The sequence below is a fragment of the Malaclemys terrapin genome, chromosome 15, assembly GCF_027887155.1.
Source record: "Malaclemys terrapin pileata isolate rMalTer1 chromosome 15, rMalTer1.hap1, whole genome shotgun sequence".
NCBI classification, from domain to species: Eukaryota; Metazoa; Chordata; order Testudines; family Emydidae; genus Malaclemys; species Malaclemys terrapin.
The window spans coordinates 18,831,766-18,848,986 of record NC_071519.1 but is presented as its reverse complement, the minus strand read 5'-3'; the positions used below and the strand labels follow the sequence as shown (position 1 = coordinate 18,848,986).

General features: G+C 42.5%; 1 protein-coding gene across 4 annotated transcripts in view; it reads left to right on the top strand.

Moving 5' to 3' along the window:
* Window positions 1-4: 4 nt before the first annotated feature.
* The window catches only part of CDON (cell adhesion associated, oncogene regulated), a 93,301-nt gene continuing 76,084 nt past the window's right edge, over window positions 5-17,221 (top strand). For 2 of the 4 annotated variants that reach the window (XM_054005343.1, XM_054005345.1), the window contains exon 1: window positions 258-396. The gene's annotated coding sequence lies outside the window, so the exon portion shown is untranslated. Of the gene's footprint in view, window positions 90-257; window positions 397-4,317; window positions 4,445-17,221 lie in introns of those variants that run through there. The other 2 variants (XM_054005346.1, XM_054005344.1) reach the window with 2 other exon arrangements.

Here is a 17,221-nt window from a genome sequence, read left to right as displayed (position 1 = left end):
CTCCCACGCGTGCCGGCCCAGCCCCAGTGCGAGGCGTGAGGGGAGGAGTGTGTTTGGCCATCGGCTCCGCACCCCCATCTGCAGCGTTGGTACGTTCCGAGCGGAGCGGGAGGGGACGAGTGGCAGTTGGCTGAGAGCGGGCGGGCGGAGGGAGGGGCTCGGGGGCGTGGCCTGCGCGCGCCCTCTGGCGCTGGGCGGGGTCCGGGCGCGCGCGGGGGAGGGGCCGCCCGGGGCCCCGCCGCCGAGTGCGGTCAGTGTGCGCGAGGCAGCGGTCGGGGCGGGCGGTGGTGGATGGAGGGTCCGGTGCGGATCGCCCGCGCTCTCTGGAATGTACTGGGGGCGGCTGCCGAGCGGGAGCGGGGGCTGTCTGGGCACGGCCAGCCCGGCTGCTGAGAGGTACCGGGGCGGGGCTGCGGGGCGCCGGCTGGCCTGGCCGGGACAGGGTGGCTAGGCGGAGGGGGTGTCGCGCGGGTCGGGGCAGGTTACCTGGAGGGATCCAGGGGGTGCTGGGTGCCAGGCGGGGGGATCGGGGCTGGGGGTGCCGGGAGCGGGGATGCTGGTTACTAGGCGGGGCGTGCTGGGTTCTGGTTCAGGGGATCTGGGGTGCTGGGTGCCAAGCGGGGGGGTTGGGGTTGGGAGGTACTGGGTGTCAGGCGGGGGGGTTGGGAGGTACTGGGTGCCAGACAGACCAGTGTTGGGGCTGCTGGGTGCCAGGCGGGGGGGGGTTGGGGTTGGGAGGTGCTGGGTGCCAGGCGGGGGGGGTTGGGGTTGGGGGGTGCTGGGTGCCAAGCGGGGGGGTTGGGGTTGGGAGGTACTGGGTGTCAGGCGGGGGGGTTGGGGAGTGCTGGGTGCCAGGCAGATCAGTGTTGGGGCTGCTGGGTGCCAGGCGGGGGGGTTGGGAGGTACTGGGTGCCAGACAGACCAGTGTTGGGGCTGCTGGGTGCCAGGCGGGGGGGGGGGTTGGGGTTGGGGGGTGCTGGGTGCCAGGCGGGGGGGGTTGGGGGGTGCTGGGTGCCAGGCGGGGGGGGTTGGGGTTGGGGGGTGCTGGGTGCCAGGCGGGGGGGGTTGGGGTTGGGAGGTGCTGGGTGCCAGGCGGGGGGGGTTGGGGTTGGGAGGTGCTGGGTGCCAGGCGGGGGGGTTGGGGAGTGCTGGGTGCCAGACAGACCAGTGTTGGGGCTGCTGGGTGCCAGGCGGGGGGGGGGTTGGGGCTGGGAGGTGCTGGGTGCCAGGCGGGGGGGGGTTGGGGCTGGGAGGTGCTGGGTGCCAGGCGGGGGGGGGTTGGGGCTGGGAGGTGCTGGGTGCCAGGCGGGGGGGGGTTGGGGCTGGGAGGTGCTGGGTGCCAGGCGGGGGGGGGTTGGGGAGTGCTGGGTGCCAGGCAAATCAGTGTTGGGGCTGCTGGGTGCCAGGCGGGGGGGTTGGGGCTGGGAGGTGCTGGGTGCCAGGCGGGGGGGTTGGGGCTGGGAGGTGCTGGGTGCCAGGCAGATCAATGTTGGGGATGCTGGGTGCCAACTGGTGGATCAGGGTTGGAGAGTGACTGGCAAACGAAGCTCTTGCCTTCAGTGCTCTCAACTAATGAGCAACAGGGGGTAATCCTTGGGTGCTGCGTGGCCAGGTCCCTAGCCAGGGCAGTCTCCTTCAGGTACCGTGCATAGGGTTGTGATGCATTAGCTAGGACCAGCCAGTGTGATGTTCCCTCTGTAGGCTCCAGGAAAGCTATCCCTGGATGGTGTTAGCATTGAAGGGTGTTATACTGGGCTATTTACCTTCCTCTGATGCTTAAAGATCTTGGTGTGACTTCCCACCCTGTAGGTACTATAGAATTTCCTGGGAATACAGCAGGTAGGGGGTGCGAGGAAAAGTCATTTCTGGGGACAGAGATCACCAGATACCAGCTGCTCCACTTTGGGACTATTGTGGGCTTGTTTTTGATAAACAACACCTCACATCCTCCAGTTGAAGCCTAGGAAGAGACATAGGAGTGATTGCCTTCCTGAGTTGCCTGGATTAGGTATGAGAGGAGAGGGCTAGTCTGACACTGCCTCTTTAAGCTCGGATGTTGATAGCTTAATCCCGCAAATGTTCCCAGAGCAAAACCAAGGGCAGCAGAACCCAAGCTACCTGGTCTTCAGTCATTCTGCTACTTAATACAATAATAATACTCTGGTACCTCATAGACAGAAACATATACTCAGCAGAACTAAAGGCAGTGCCTGGCATATAGCTGGTAAATGTGTTTGAGAGAGACAGCTGTCAACTTCAGGTTGTCAAATTAACATTCAGTACAGCTCCTTTTAAACATTAAATTGTAAGTTGCCTCTTGTTTTTCTTAAGACTATTTATAGCAGCAGCTGTTGGGACATTCTCTTCATTTGGGACAGGATGAAAGATCAGATTTTGTTTGGAAATTTTAAATTAGCTGTTTGACTAACTGCTACTCAGCTAGAAAACATTCTTACTGTCAAGGAGCAGCGCAAATTGCCACTATCTGTTAAGCACGTGTTGAAATTGTACAGTGCACAAATGAGCAACTTGGAAAAGTAGACAAACACTGTCAAATGGGGAAACCTTTGCACTTCCTTGAAGTTGAATTCAGCCAGTGTTTTGACTATTTAACATCCAAAATGTACTTCGTTGTTCTTAATGTTGTTTAACTGCATTCAGAATCTTGGTTAATTGATAGTCTTGAGAGGACGATATAATTTCATGAGCAAAGCATAGATTCCCAAGATCATTATTTATGAGAAGTAATGATTCATGTGCAACTCATTTTTGTCTAATAAAACCCTTCTTGGGTTGTTCAAACTCTTTATTTTTGGTATGAAATGCTTGAGCACATCTCAAGCTTCAAGATCAAAAAGTACAAAGGATCATAGAGTTGGACCTCACTGATCCAGCCAGTGTAGGTTTGCATCAGTCCTTGCCTGCTGTTGCAGGTGGTTTGACTTTGAAGTGAGCTAATTAAATTGATGTTGTTTAGATGGACAGCTTTATGCAGGTCAGCAAGGCAGAGTTGAATGAGATTTGTGTACTGGAGTGGGGGCTCTTGTCACTAAAAGTGAAAGGTAAACCTAATTTAATTGTTCTTGTTCTATTGTCTCATCAGACAGGGTTTGTTTTCAGTTTGACAAAACATTTTCATGACTTTCTTTGCTCATATTAAATTAGGTAGTCTGGGCTCTTTATTTTATCTTTAAGTATAAATGGGGGGGGGGAATTTTATTCACTAGAAATGTTTTCCCTCAAACTGTGTATATATAAACTGAAAAATGAATATATATTTGTGGATTCCATTCGTTTGTTTTTAAACAGAACTTTGAGGGGAAAACCCCAAATTTATTTACTATATTGACTATAATAGGAATATACTGGGATATATTTTTTATTTTCTCTGAATTCCCCTGTGCATCCTATCATCAGTCTCTTTATTGGAATCTCGTTGAGATAGGGATTTTTTGGTATCTTTCTGTCTTGTAACAGACATTGTACTTTGGGACATAAACAAAAATCACTAAAATTAAAGGAGAAAGTTATTTTGTAATTGTGGTAAGGTAATATCTGGAGAATGTAAGACTCGTAAAATTATAATATTTAATGGCCCTTTTTGTGGCACTTATTCTAAAATAAAGAGATGAGTTGGTACCAGTTTCAATATAAATGCTAATTTGTATTAACGTGCACTTAGTAAAGGAGATAACTTTATGTTTTTCGGTTAAAAGTACGGAATCCTGCCATATGGAATAATATGGAATGTCACTTTCAAAATCTTAGCTTATATGAAAATAAACCCCTTTTCCATGAATCTTTTTCATTTCCTACAGTATCACTGGTATGATCTGAATAATAGTACTGAGGTGATATTATTAATGTGGCTTTTTAAAATCAAACTAATTATATTTGCCTGAAAGAGCCACATTAGTGTGATTCTAGCTCCCTGGTGCCTTTTTGGAGCCCTGGAGACAGCCTAGTGAATAGGGCTGAAAATTCATTCTGTATTTGATTAAATGGAACAGACTCGTTGCGCCTTACCCCAGCAGGGGCTATGAGATCTCTTGATCCTCGAAGCGGCTCAGAGACCCTGGGAATTCCATTAGCGAGCACCTGAGGAATTTCTGCCCTGCAGTGCCTTTTTTTGGTGGTAGTGGGGGGAGAGAGCGAGTAGTATAGCAGTGTTGATGGTGGGCGGAGGAGGCTGCATTGGAAGAATTCATATGTTGGCAGATCTAAAATCAAGGCATGACTTAACAGCTTATCTTGTAAGAGAAAAGCCCAACCCAAAGGCACACTATTAGCCAAGACTTCTTATATTTAAAGTGGATCTGTGGTGTGTATTGGGCACTGAGATGAACTCATCCACACAATTTATTGCACCCGTCTGACTCGTTAGTTCTCAAACTGTAGACACAAATTGGAGGAAAACATATAAAAACATATACTTGCAAGCCTGGTGAGTTTCTAAAAACAATTTACAGGATGTCAGCTGTTTTACCTTGACTAATTGTTAACGATTTGGGGTTTTATTGCAGTCTTCCAAAGAAAGTTAATCTGTATGATTGTTTTCTTTTAACTTGTCACCACAAAAGTCAATTTAAAATAATTATATATTTTGATTTTTTTTGTCCCAGGTCATTGTAGATATAAAACTATAATGCTAGAAGAACCTGAACTCACTCTTCATATCCTCTTTATTGTCTTAAAACTTTAAAATTGATACCTCAATATTATTTTTGCCTAATATGTTGCTTTCTCTGAAGTTGGTCTAGAGCAAAAAAGTGTAATTCTTAAAGAACCTTCTTTTGTACATTTTAAAATGTCTTGCGATTTCAAATAACTTGTAGTTTTTATTTTTAAGATTTTCTTGATTCAATTGTGTATTTTTATTAAAATAAAATCTTAGTAACTGGTCTTGAGTTTGAAATTAATGTTGGTTAATTGGTTGTTTTAGTTTTTTCTCGTGAGTGAGTGAGTGGGATTATATGGCTGGTGACTTAATGGAAGAACTTTCAGCCAGCCTTGAGCTAATACAGGCTGTTGTAGTATATTTGAGAGTTTATTTTTTGTCATTTTGACTAAAAGTAGAAATCTGAATTTAGGTGCAAACTTGCAGCGCTTCCTGTAATTATCTCAGTAAGTAAATTTACATTATCACTAAAGAAATTTGGTAGTGTTGTTTTAACTTAACAAAAAATATATTAACATAAAAAATACTTTTTTCCCCATATTCTGTCACATTGTCTTAACTTGAAAGGATTGGGAAGCTAATAAATCCTACCACATGTAGGACACCTTGTATTTCAGTTACCTATTTGAATTGTTCTGTGCCAGCAATAATATAGCTACTTTATTACATTTTACATAATGAAGTTCCTAGAAACTAGTTGTACAAGAGTAACATATTGAATGCATAGTCTTAAGATGTCAGTTTGGTTAGAATTTTGACTAGATGTCTAATTTTGTAAATGCACAATACCAATATGTGTACAGGTTAAAGACTGCAAAACTCATTATTATATGTAAAGTTTTTGTTCACTTTACAGCCATCTGTAATTAGGATTACCTGGTAGCTAGATGCACTCTTTTTTTCACATTTGGTGGTTTATTGACAGATGTTTTCATTTCATGATCTTGAACAAAATAGGTCATTCGGTGACATCTATACCTTTTAAAATAAAGTTGCACTTTGGAGAGCTTAGCTGACAGTTTGACAGAGTCATTTTGTGTGAAGTAAACTGAACAACAAAGTGGTGCTATGCTGTCTATTAAAAAAAAAAAAGTCTTTAGGAAGAGGGTGTGCTTTTGTATTAGACAACTTAGTTGCTGATGGCAACAATCCTTTTCTTAACATTGCTGTAGTATTCTAAAGATGTTCAGATCTTGAATATCATTATTTAAACATTTCATGGCATGAATTTACTTCAGGTTGCTAAACTTAATAGTACATGTCATAACTGTAAAAAGGGTGTTTTTGTTGTAGCACAGTTTTAGCTTGGTACAATTTGACTGCATATGTACTCTTCAGTAAACTAATTACTTAAAATCCAGTGGCGGGGATGGGGGTTAGTGGGTTTTTTGTTATAAGAATTAGCTGTAGTTACCACCTGGACAGGTTCAAGACAAGACACACCCACAAACTTCCACATCACTAGAAGTCTGTTTTTCACATGGGGGGGGGGGGGGGGGAATAAAAAAGGACACTGCCACCTCGTTGAGTCCATATCATTTCAGTAAGAACCCCTCCTTAAAATTGTGAAGTGCCATAACTAACAGAAGTTTGTGTCATTGTTAATGTTTAAAACTGTTTGTTTAGTAATTTAAAGCTGGAGTTGGAAGTGGCAATACCAAGATAGGGCTCATTAGCTTAAATAGCAGAAGAATAAAAATAAGAAATGATAGAGTAAAATTAAGAAATGGGTTTTCAAAAGGGGAACCGTCTCAGAAAATGAAGACCTGTAGGTCTTTCTGAGATAAATACCGTTTTTGATACTTGGATTACCATATGATCTGAATTTTTATAAGCACCTATTTAACCACTTATTTACTATTAAATGTGCCTGCATTAGAGGCAAAATACACGTTGTGCATTGTCACTGAACCAGGTACATCATATTGAAATGCTGATGCTGGAATTTCCCATGTTAGCGGGGGGACAACAGCAGAACTCAGTTGTTTAACATCTTAAGATGCTGAAAAGTAACTAATAGTTTGCAGTTCTTACTTTTGTTTGGAGTTCCCCCTGAAAAACCTGAAAATAAAACTTGTTTTCTCCTATTTTTGTTCTCATTTTGCAGACATTTTTTTGCCTTTTCTCCTTTTATGTTTCTTGTAGAAGCTAAGATGCCTCTATTTTGTTTGTTTGTGTACCAGCGTTTTTGATGCTTATCATGCAGTTCTGGGAACAGTGTAATAGCTGCTGTGTACTCCCTCTGCTGGCCAGCTGTCAAGCTCTGCACAGTGCTGAATGAAATCTGATGTAGGACACTATAGAAACAGTGGCTGCTGATTTATATTTCTTTATACATTTTTGTCTAGGTCTGAATATAAAAAAACCCACCTGATTTTCTGGAATGAAAATGATTCTAAAAGATGATTCTCATCTTGGGCCTAAATTGTTTGCCATTATCTCAAACTGATTTTATGCATTTAAAACAAAGCTTAACTCCTACTTTGATTCACCTTGTTGCACCAGGGTACAACAAGACATAATTGTAATACAAGTTCAAGTAATGTCATCCTCCAAAGATCTTAGCTGTTAAGCCTTAAAACATCCCCCCTAATTGTTATGATCTCCATTTCACAGACAGGGAAAAAGGCAGGGCAAAAAGATTGATTCACCTGCATTAATGCAGCAAAGGTAGCAGGACTGGGAATAGAACTCACATAGTCTGGCTCTTAAATCCTGCTCTGTCTAGATATCTCTAACTATTAGACTAGAACTCCCTCGTCTAATAAGATCATTTGTTATACTAAGACCCATGAAATGACTGCAGCAGCCACTTGAGAGTTTCTGAATTTTCTTTTGTATTTTTTCTGACCTTTAATATTGTTTGAGCAGTCTGTTTTTTAATGGTAGCATCTGAAAACAAAGGAAAAAAGCTAATTGGGAAGTGTACAGAATTAGTGTAATCAGTGAATAGAACTGTCCTCTCGTAAGAGAACACCTGATGCAAGTAAGGTCTGTGAGCGCAGGAAAAGTTATGTGATCCTGGTTAAACTAATTGAAAATGAATTGTTAAAATGTCTTCTCTCATTGCTCAATTATATTTTGATCTCTAAAGAGAGCTAGTTAATCTAGAGATATATTCAGTCATATCAGCACTAGCTGCTTTTATGCTCTCCAATGTTCCATTCATTTGACTGGAAAACTACTTTAAATGGCCAGTCTGGAGAGCAATGAATCAAAACAGGCACTGACATTTCTAAATGAGTTTCTGAATACAATTTATATATGTATATGCACATAAACTTATATATTCTTTCAAGCAAGTCCACTGGTTCTGACAGTGGTTTTCTGGCCTGCACTGCTGCAAGACATATTTGTTGGTTCCAGTTGCAAGTTCAGCATTTCCCACTGAAGAGCCCATCAGTTCTGCCTCCAAGTCAGCAAGGAGCTACAGAGACTGGTTCTGAGGAGCACAGGACTTAATTTAAAAATAAAAATTGGGAAAAGGTCTTTCAATTAATCAGTCTAAATTATTGGAGGACGCACTCCAAAAAAATCCTATTTGGGACAAGGCAGGTTTTCTGAGGTGGGCTCCCCATCAGGCGTGGTTAGACCCCACTTTGTTGTTATGGACCTAATGCCCAAGAAGCCCAGGAGAAAAAATGTTCCTATGCTATAACCAGCAGAGGGGGGATCTATGCCTGTCCCATTACTAACAGCCGGGTTCCATAGTGGAGAATAAAACATCTTTTCAAGTGTGCACCCTCCCCCTGGTCCATCAGTCAACAAAGGACAGGTGAGCAGCAGCCTCTCTCTCTCTCTTGAAAAGTGAAAACATGGCATCTAGCTGCCTGTGGGCAAGCTGAATGTAACCCTAGCCAAAGTTCCCCAAATGGCTTGGCAACTGCAGGAGTTATTCATCAGAGGCCATTTACATCCTCCTGAATTAGCCCAGACAAGTAGAGCCTTGTCTGCAAGATCTCCTACGGAGAGAGCCAGCAAAGTCCCAGATGGCGTCCAGCCTCCTCAGTCCCAGTTTAAGAAGGAGTAAGCCTCAAATTAAGGACCCATTCCTGTAATTGTAATGTGCTGCTCAGAGTAACTGGGAGCCATCTAGATGTTGGTGGATGGGTTTATTCATCCTATGTCACAAATTTATGCACATAGTCTTTAATCCAGATCAGTCTGTTCCACCATATGCATATCTGGGCTGAAAGGATGTTACCAGCGGCTCTTCTTGAAAGACTTCACCCAGTAAAACAAAAGAGGGACAATGAGGTAAGGGCAGCCCAGGCATAGGGAATCCCTTAAACTGAAAAGAAAGATCCTTCCTGAAGTCCCTGACCAGCAGACCCCACTCCCTCAGAGGACAGATATCTCTTGGGATAATGAACCTCCAGTCTACGAGGTGCAGTGAGTCGTGACACTCTGCGAAAGAAACTTAAGAAACTTCATTCTCCTCCTTTTGATTCCTAAGTCTTCCATTCTCATTCTTCTGACCTGAGTGAGCCTAGATTTTCCAAATCTAAAGTTGTTGGAATTAAGAGAAGTGGTAGTCATGATGGGTTTTTTTTTTACCTCCTTGTTTATTAAGAGTTGATGGAACAGGCCAAGTGAATGGGGGTAAAAACAGATTAGAGTTCTACTTTAGGACCCTCAGACATTCGACTTGCTAGAGATCTCTTCAAAGGGCAAACTAATCCACTTCTCTCAATGAACTGTTTACCAAAAGCAAGTGAGTATAAGAGACTGAGAAATGAATATAGATAAGTATTAAACAAATACTCCAGAAACTCGCTTCTCTGATAATCGGTGCTACCGCCGGCTGTGGGAAAAGTTTGCAGTATGTCATCTGTATAGAGCCAGAGAAGCTGTAAGAGAGGAGGAACAGGGCTCATGTCTATATGCTATGCTACTTTGGTTCCAGATAGATCCAGAGGGTAACCAGAAGTTTCCTCGATTTTGAAAAGGTTTGGGTTCAAGAGGGAGATCCTACAATCTACTGTGATCACAACAGTGCCTGGCTGCACAAACTCCTCATGCGTGTTCAACTTCTCCTATGGCACATGGCACAGCCAGTACTGGTTCTGATCTTCTATGTCTTTCCACAGCAGTAATGGTGTTCACAAAAACATTAGAAGTACTGGTAGTAAGCTGTAAGCCTTTAGGTAAAGAGGAATCCAAACGCATCCATTTCTTGCCAACCTCCTAATCTGAATCCCAGCCTTCACAAATCAGAAACACATGACTGGAACACTAAATTTTCTATAGCAACATAGATTAATCAAGAGAAGTCAAGATGATGCCCTCTCCAAGGATGCGTTACTTACGGGTATGAGTATACACTGAGTTTCACAAGGAATTCACCTCAGGAATGGCAACAGCAGATTTTCAGCCATTAAGGAAGTGAACCGTTCAAACAGTCACGATATGTAGTTTAAGCTTCCTAGGCATTTAGTCACTGGATTGTGGATGGACTAGAATAGTGATTTTGGGTACCAAGTAGGCCAGATCTGCCCATCCAGCCCTCTAATACTTAGATCCCTCCCACACAGTGACTGTTTGTTGTCATCACAGCACATACAGTATTCTTCATCAATATGATGCAGAGTAGGATATGTTCAGTTTGGGGAGTTAGTCGCACAGTTCTAACAATGGAATTAATATAACTAATTTTACTGTCCTATGAAGTAACTGTTTGGGGTACTCTTAAAGTGATGATGTGGGAGGGTCCCCAAGCATGAAAGTCTACACCATAGTTAAACTGCCCCTTAGCGGGAACCCAAGTCAACTGGCATGAGCCAGTCGTGGGTGTCTAATTGCTGTGTCGAAATACCCCAACTTTGTTGTGATATGCTAGCTAGCAAGAACACATACAAGAGTTCTGACTTCTCAACCCCCCTTGAAGAGCGGGGAGTTTTGTCAGTTTGAATTTCTCCAGGCTTATAAGAATCTGCATTTTTAATTGAGCCACTCAGGTGAGCAGCTAGAATGTTAAGTGCTAATTACAAGTTTTGTCTTGGAGGATATTACCCTCTTTCCCTCAAGTGACAAATTTGAGACCTTCTAAACACACACTGCTCATTTCTGGGTGGGGTGGTCATATTTTGGTCCTATAGAGACAAAGTAGGTGAGGCAATAGCTTTGGTTGGACCATCTTCTGTTGGTGAGAGAGAGAGAGAAGCTTTTGAGCTTTCTTCAGACCTGAGAAGGAGCTCTGTGTATGATCAAAAGCTTGTCTCTCTCACCAACAGAAGTTGGTCCAACCAAAGAGATTAAAGAGACAAGGTGAGTGAGGTAATGTCCTGGGACCAACATGGCTACAGCAATACTGTGTACAGTATTTTGGTCCTGTCAAATGTGTATAATCCCTCAATTATGTTTAAAAAACAAACAAACAAAAAGTTCCATAAATAGTACACAGCACTGCAGATTAAGTTTCATTACCTAATCACACCAGTGTAGGCAAACTAAGATTAATTGCTTTTTTTTCTCTCCTGGAGAAGATGCACCTCCCAGAGGCTTCCTATACTCTTTCATTTTGCATAGGATGATATTGCTGTATGTTTACAAGGTAAAATATAAGCCCAACTTCTCATAAGGTTTGTTAGAGGCTATTACTGCTATATGACTATAGCATCAGGAAACCTATTGTTTCTCAATAACCTCTTCAAAATATGCATATGTTATAGCACTTTAGATATTTGCTGCCTAAAAGTTCTAAAATGATAGTGTATCACAGCTTGACTGAGGTCTGAGTTGCTTCTAATAAAATGCAAGGGGGGGGGGAAACTTGGAACAAAAGATGTTTTCTGTTCTTGCCACTAATCTGTGTTGCAAAATAAAATAGGAATGTGTGTTTTAAATCTTTGTAATGATGTATAAGGAGCCTGGTAATGAAGGGAGTGAAGCTCTAAAACTCCCTATACATTATTGCAGTTTTATGCTTAATTAAATCTTTCTAAATTTGGATTTACGAAGTGATGCAATCTGAGGCTAACATTGTGTTGCACTTTCTGTTTGCGGTGCATTCAAAAGTAACGAGAGAAGATTTTTGGGACCATCTGATGGTAGAGTTTACTTGACACAGCTGTGTCTAGTGCCCAGAGTTAAGTGTCTTGAACTTCTTTAGCATTATAAACCAGTGATACTCAGATCTCAGTGGTTCAGGAAAAAATTAGGGACCAGCATTACCCAAAAGAGCCACAGCAGTGTGAATTCATTCTCTCTCTCTCTCTTTGTATTGTCACAGCAAAATGATTGACCAAGTATTCTGCAATTGGTTAATAACATAGTAAAAGCATCCTGATCGGTTAATAACTTAGATTGGTTAATAATTAAATCACACTGTTTTAATATCGTGCTTCAAAGAGCTGCAGGAGATGCATTAAAGAGCCACTTTTGGCTCCCACGGTCTGAGTATCACTGTTATAAAGACAGACTAGGATTGAAGGAGCTGAATTGATGAATTTTGCAAGTACTAGAAGGTTTTGATATTAACTTTCTAAATTCAGGACATCTGATTTTGTGTTTTTTTTTTTTTTTTTTTTTTAAAAGTGAGCACGTTTTGGATTTATTTCCTGTTCTTTGAAGTTACCTTGTATCCTATCTTGTACATTTATCAGTACAGTTTAAGCTGGATGTGTCAGGAGGAAATAGTGTGAAATAAATTTATTTTATAAACATAAACAATGTATGTGCATAATGTATCTGCATTTGAAATTCCAAACTAAAACTAGTTTGTCATTGTTTATATTAAAAGCGTACACTACAGTACAAAATCCTAAAATTGCTATGGAAACTAATCTAATAAGCAAAGTAAGTTCAGTTGAAGTTTGAAAGTTTTGAGGTTTATCACCTGTTTGCTTACAAAGTCTGAGATAGGGAACTGATGTGTAAATGTACAATTTAAGGCCCCTCCTACTCAACAAGATGGGTTGCAGAAAACTACAATGGGCAGAGTTCTTCTCCCAGCCAGAAGTGTTTTTTACTCTAGAGATGTATACATTGCAGAAGGCAAATGTTGCTTATCTGGGTTTGGGAAAGTGTTCCATTAGGATGGACAACACTAATATCAGGTCAGGCACCTCTGTGTGACTGAGCCTTGTCTGTAAGCTTTCTTTAAAAGTGAAAATAAACGCTAAAGTGAACATTCACTGTCCTTGATTGCAAGTTTAAACACAGATCAGAATAGTGATGCTACTTAATCTTGTTATTCACAGTAGCTGATTGCTATGCATGTAGGATGGAATTCACCCCATAGAGGGCCTGTGTAAGGCCCTCTGTGCCACTTGAGCCCTGTATTAAATGTTTAAGTGGAGCTTAAATCATGTGAAGGTTTTTGGACTCTTTACCCTATTTTGTGATCAGGTTCCAACAATATTTAAATAGCTCTGTTGCAACAAAATGTAACATTCAACTGAGGACTCATTGAAATTTGTTAAAAGATTTATGTAAGCATTTCTAAAGCACATAGCATTGTAGGGTAAGACCTGTGCATACATCATAGAAACCATGAGAAGTGTGTGGAGGGACAATTAATATGCCTTGCTCTTGATTTCATTCTGTCTTTAGTACGTTACTACATTTTCTTCTGCTCTGGTACTTCAGGCAGTGCAGTGGCAAATAAGTAAGTTTGTAGTGCAACTTGAAGATGGTGCAGATGAGATTTATCCCAGTCTGCTTTGGGAAAGGGTCTTCCAGCCCCGTGGGCCTGCTATTCTTGTTTTGGTTCCCTCAAGTTCTATACCTAGGCCTGGTCCACACTAACCCCCCACTTCGAACTAAGATACGCAACTTCAGCTACGTGAATAACGTAGCTGAAGTCTAAGTACCTTAGTTCGAACTTACTGCGGGTCCAGACGCGGCAGGCAGGCTCCCCCGTCAACTCCGCGTACTCCTCTCGCGGACCAGGAGTACCGGCGTTGACGGCGAGCACTTCCGGGATCGATTTATCGCGTCTAGATAAGATGCGATAAATCGATCCCAGAAGATCGATTGCTTACCGCCGGACCCGGAGGTAAGTATAGACCTACCCCTAGTTCCCTCAAGTTCTATATTGTCCATGTCTGTATGGATAAAAGAGGTGCACTTTTCAATCAGGTAGCTTGGTCATGTTGTGGTTGTGTTTGAACTTTGTTGTGTTGTTCATGACAAGTTTCATGGCTCATGTGAGTCATGCAAAGAAATTTAGTCTGTGTGATAGTGGTTCTGTTCTATTGGGGGATTTACGGATCAGTTCTGCACTCTTGGATGGGTGGCTATGTTATGAATTACCTTTAATTTCCTTATGACTCTTCTCTAGGCCCTAGTAGAGTGAGTTTAATATTATTTCTGCCCCAGTCAGGATTGGAGGCCATTGTTATGTTGTACAAGGAAATAGTCCCTTCCCCAAAATGCTTAGAATCTGATTTTGAAACCAGGCACAGCATTTGAGCGTAGGAGGGAAGGGGAAGAATGAGAGTAAAGAGAACAAAATAACAGTTAGCTGTTGTACAACTTGATGATAATCATTGGAACGCTATAAAAGTCAGTAAATAAAATCTGCTGTTCCCAACTGCCGCCACTCCTTGCCATCATTGATTAGCTGATTTCTTGTAAATATCACAGCAAAAGTAGGTCTTGAGAATGGATTTGCAGAAGGACAGTATATTGGCCTTACAGATTACAATAGTTGAGCAAGGAGACCAGCGTATGGATTGCTGTGACCAGGTGATTGTCTGAGAGGGCAGACACTGGAAGATGGCACTTTTGGTGACTAGTGCTATTAAGTTGTCTAGGGCCAGAAAGAGCCCAGCAAAATCTCTAACTACATGCTATCTTAACTGCTTTTGGGATTTAATCTTAGGGCTGGTCCACACTAACCCCCCAGTTCGAACTAAGATATTCACGTAGCTGAAGTTGCGTAACGTAGCTGAAGTCGAAGTACCTTAGTTCGAACTACAAGGTACTTACCGCAGGTCCACACGTGGCAGGCAGGCTCCCCCGTCGACTCCGCGTACTCCTCGCGCGGAGCAGGAGTACCGGCGGCGCCAGTGAGCACTTCCGGGATCGATTTATCGCGTCTAGACAAGACGCGATAAATCGATCCCAGAAGATCGATTGCTTACCGCCGAACCCGGAGGTAAGTATAGACATACCCTTAGTTTTCTAAGTCTTCGTCTTTAATAATTTTCTAGATAATGCATTACAAAGAGAACATACGCTTTTGTACAAAAGTATGGCTCCATCTGGAACACCGTGTTCAGTTTTGGTTGCCTCATCTAGAATTAGGTTGAAAATGTTAAAGGCATACCAAGACTCAGTGCATGTGCCAAGAAATTGAAAAAAGGAAGATTGTTTAGCCCAGTAAGGAGAGTTGATTGAAATGTTCAGAATTATGAAGGGAGTAGTCAAAACTGGTCAGATGTTCCCTTTTTTGATGTAGCATTTAGTCAACTTTGTGGAATCCACTGCCATTGTATGTATACTGAAATCCTATCTAGACTACAGCGCACAAGCTTTGCTCTCTGGTTCAAGGGAGCCTCCCATCCCCTGCAGCCATGAGTTTGTGTTCCTAATTGCCCATGATGTAAGACAGCAATAGATTGGGTTGCTGTAAATTCTGGCTGCAGGTATGGATTTAATAGACTAGTTGTACTTCCCTTTAAGGGCTCACAGGTAAAATGGATCACTACAAGTTGCAACAGAATGAATCAGACTTGATGATAAACTGGTTTAAAACACCTTTTGCCTACATTTTACAGAACTGCAGGGGTTGTTGGAGGATGCCAGTGGAAGTGTGGGATTACTTTCTGAAGTTGTGGCAAATTAACCGAGTTTCTTTCTTTTAATAGCTCTTTTGTAGCAGGGTTCAGCCACAGAGGGGTGTATTTTTTTTCCCATTAAATTCAAACTTGAGGTAGATGGCTTCCAAGTGCAGGAAGTAAAACTGGTGGAGCCAGAACCTCAGCTAATATAAATTAGCATAGTTCCATTGTCGGAGGGTCTATTCTTAATATTTTTCCTGGTGCTTACAGCAAACTGATCATTCCAGTCTTTTTCCCATTTTTTTTCTTACTTCGTTAGTCCAGGTAAGTGATCTGCCAGGTATAAACAAGCGTGAATCATCTTGGTGTGTTAAATATGTACTCTGGATTAAAAACATTATACTTATAGGTGGGTTTGAAACGTTTGCCATACAGTGTGTGTATTTAGTCTGCGTAGTTAAGTTTGTGGGTGTTAGCTACTTCGGAGTATCTAGCTGAGCTGTGAAAATACGTAGTAGTGCTCTTGTCTGGATCTTCTTGTGTCAATTGAGAACTTTGTGTGTTACTTTAATTTCATGCTAGTAAATCCACCTCGAAATTGCAATAGTTTGGGGAGCTCCGGAGACTACGTATTATTAAATACACCATCATAAATGTACATGATGCTTTAGAGACTAAGATCTGACCCCAGCTCCAAAGAGGTGCCAATGTAAGGGTCTGGTCAGTAGTTCAAGAAGGGGAGGGGATTACTGATAAGGAAACGGAAGCATTCCTAGAAACAATATTTTAAGGCGTGATTAAGAGAAGGGGTGGCAGGCAAGAAGTCTACCCCAAGCCTAGGGACAGCATTATAGGCACAAAAGCAAGAATGGAGAACCATTAAGATTTTATTAACAGACAGGTATGTGAGATCAATATTGTGTAAGGCTCTGAAGAAGGGAAAGCAAAGAGCTAGAACTTTGAATTTACTCACTCTACAATTATTCTGATGGAGCCATTAGTCTGTAGTCTGCTTAGTCTGACGGCTTCATCAGAACCATTGTGGCCTGAATAAGTCATTTTTTTGCACATTTCTGTTTTATAAACCACATTTAAATAAATAGGCTTAGTTCAGGGATTTAAAAAATACTTGCAACCCAGAAATACTGTGTGTTAATACTAGTGGTTAATCCCTAACTTTCTCTTGAGGCTGGAAAGTTGGGAAATCTGAGATCAGTTCATGATGCTGTGAACCACATACGCTGCTTTAGCAAGGCACAAGGGGACTTGGTGTCACAGTTGCAAACAAAACTAGCCTAAGTTGTGCATATTGTATGTTCTGAAAAATCCTGTGGTGCTCCTGTAATTTCCTGGATTTTATACTTTCCATATATACTGCTGATGTTCTAGAGTAGCTACTTGAATGTAGAAATCTAGTGTGAATGCTTCTAGGCAGGAAGGCATATGTATGGGCCAGTAGAGGAATATATTCTTTCAGTTACAGGCTCAGAGATAACTTATCTAACTTTGGATAATGTAGAATTCCTTAAAGCACTAAGGGTACATCCAGACTACCCGCCGTATTGACGGGTAGCGATCGATTTATCGGGGATCGATATATCGTGTCTCGTTAAGACGCGATATATCGATCCCCAAACGCGCTCCCTGTCGACTCCGGAACTCCACCGGAGCGAGCGGCAGCAGTGGAGTCGACAGGGGAGCCACGGCTGTCAATCCCACGCCATGAGGACCCAAGGTAAATCAATTTAAGATACTTCGACTTCAGCTACACTATTTACGTAGCTGAAGTTGCGTATCTTAGATCGATTTCCCCCCC